Source organism: Mus pahari, chromosome 22 (genome assembly GCF_900095145.1).
Source record: "Mus pahari chromosome 22, PAHARI_EIJ_v1.1, whole genome shotgun sequence".
In the NCBI taxonomy this organism is placed as follows: domain Eukaryota; kingdom Metazoa; phylum Chordata; class Mammalia; order Rodentia; family Muridae; genus Mus; species Mus pahari.
In genome coordinates, this window is record NC_034611.1 from 2889932 (window position 1) to 2892155 (window position 2224).

Genomic DNA, 2224 nt, shown 5'->3' on the forward strand with positions numbered 1-2224 from the left:
AAAGTCCCATTAAATATTGGCTCTTCTAACATAGTTTGAATCAGGTGGACCACAATCAACTTCACATAACACAGCCTTCTCCTCACACTGCGCATCCCCATTGCCCACAGTTCTGCCTGGTTAATAGATCAGAGAGCAAGACCCCTCCGAATCTGAAGCCTCTTGCCTATACTCTGGGGAATCGATCCTAGTTTAGTGTGAAAAAATATTTGACCATGCTGCTATAAACAGAATTTCTAGCTGTCTAATTAGTATTCTAACTAGTCTAGGAAACCATTTCCAGTTTGATACTATTCTGGCAAGGGGGACAAATAAATAGAGGATGGTCTTTCTTTCCTGGTCAGGTCACTGCTGTGAAGGCTCCTACTCTGCCTAAGTCTGCTTCAAGATCAAAACATAGATATGAAAACTCTGGCCTTGGATGGAAGATTCTGGTCAAAACCAGACATTAGTCATAGATTAAATAGACTTCAACGGTTGAGTACTATGCTAGCTAGTTTGATATCAACTTGACGTAAGCTAGAGTTACCCAAAAAGGTGAAAACTCAAATGAGAAAATGTGCCTATAAGATCTGCCTATAGAGCATTTTCTTAATTGGTGATTGATGAAGTAGACCCCAGCTCATTATGGATGGTGCCATTTCTGGACTGGTGGTCCTCTGTTCTATAAGAAGGCAGGATGAGCAAGCCATGGAACAAGCCAGTAAGCATCACCCCCTCCATGACCTCTGCATCAGCTCCTGCCTCCAGGATCATGCCTTATGTGAGTTCCTGTCCTGACATCCTTCCGTGATGAACAATATTGATGTGTAAGTCAAATAAACCCTTTTCTCTCCAAGTTGCCTTAGTCATGTTGTTTCATCACAGCAATAGAAACCCTGACTGGGACCAGGACAGTAAGATTTATATGAAAAGGCAGGGAAAGAAACCAGTGTAGATAGTCCAAGAACCAGGAGTTCTAGGTTATCCCTAGCTACATATGAGGCTCAGATATTCCTTAGTGTGTTGAGGGTCCAAATGCCACTCGGCTCTAAACAGCTGTGGCTGGTCCAACATTTCATAGAACCAGTCTTAACATCTCGGGCTCAATAGAAGACACTTGTAAAAGCCCACTTGGCCTGCACTAAGATACTCTTGATCAGTATAAGGTAAATATAGTGGCAAAGGGATTTACTATACTTAACAGGGCTGGCTGATGTGGGTAAATATCTTCTGGTTCCCAGAAACCAGAGCACAGCATGTAGGACTACTGCCCACCCTTCTTAGGAGGTTAAAAATCAACCAACCAACCAACCAACCAACCAACCAACCACCCAGCCAATCAGTCTACAAATTAAGCCATGGAAACATGTTGTATTTTTCACTACTGTTTGGGTTGGACATCTAGCTAACAGATACTGTTTTCCTAAGTCTTGAGCCATAGAATGCAGAGAAACCCATGTGAGCAGGATTTACATTCATGAGGGAGGAGAATTCCAGATCTAATTTAAATAAAAACTAGTCAGATTCAATCTAAAAATTGGTTTCTTCTTCAGAAGAGGTGACAATCAGTCCTGAGCTTTTAGTAAACTATTGGGAACAAAATAAAATAAAAAAGGGGGCCGGGGGTGGCCTGAGGAGAAGTAGGATAGGAAAAATATGCCCAACGCCCCTCCAGAGGTTCTCTATTCTCTGNTCAGTCAGGTGTGGGGAGACAGCCAGGCACTTTCCAGTCGGCCCTGGGTGGGCATTGCCTCTGATCCACGTGGCAGAGGATGGAGAAGGGGCAGCCCCGACCGGGGACCCTCCTGGAGCTACCTTGCTATCACTCCAGGGTTGCCTGACAGAGGGGATAGGGAAGACGTTCCCAACACTGACCGGAGTGCGCAGTGGGCCTTGATGGAGCAGAGCAGAGACTCTATGGTTTAAGAGCTTTATTATAGAAATGCAGGGAGAAAGAGAGAAGAGAGGGAGAGAGAGAGAGAGAGAAGAGAGGGAAAGGGAGAGGAAGGAGGGGGAGGGGGAAGGGGAGGGGAGGGGGAGGGGAAAGACTAGAGAGAAAGAGAGAGAAAGAGGGAGAGAGGAGAGGAAAGAAGAAGATAAAGAGAAAGGGAAGAAGAGAGAGAAGTGAGAGGTAGAGGAACAAAGGAATGAGAGTAAGAAAATAAGAGTAAGAGAGCGTGGTGGGGCTGAACACCCCCCTTTTAAGGTCTTCACTGTTGCTAGGTAACTGGGGAGAAGTTTA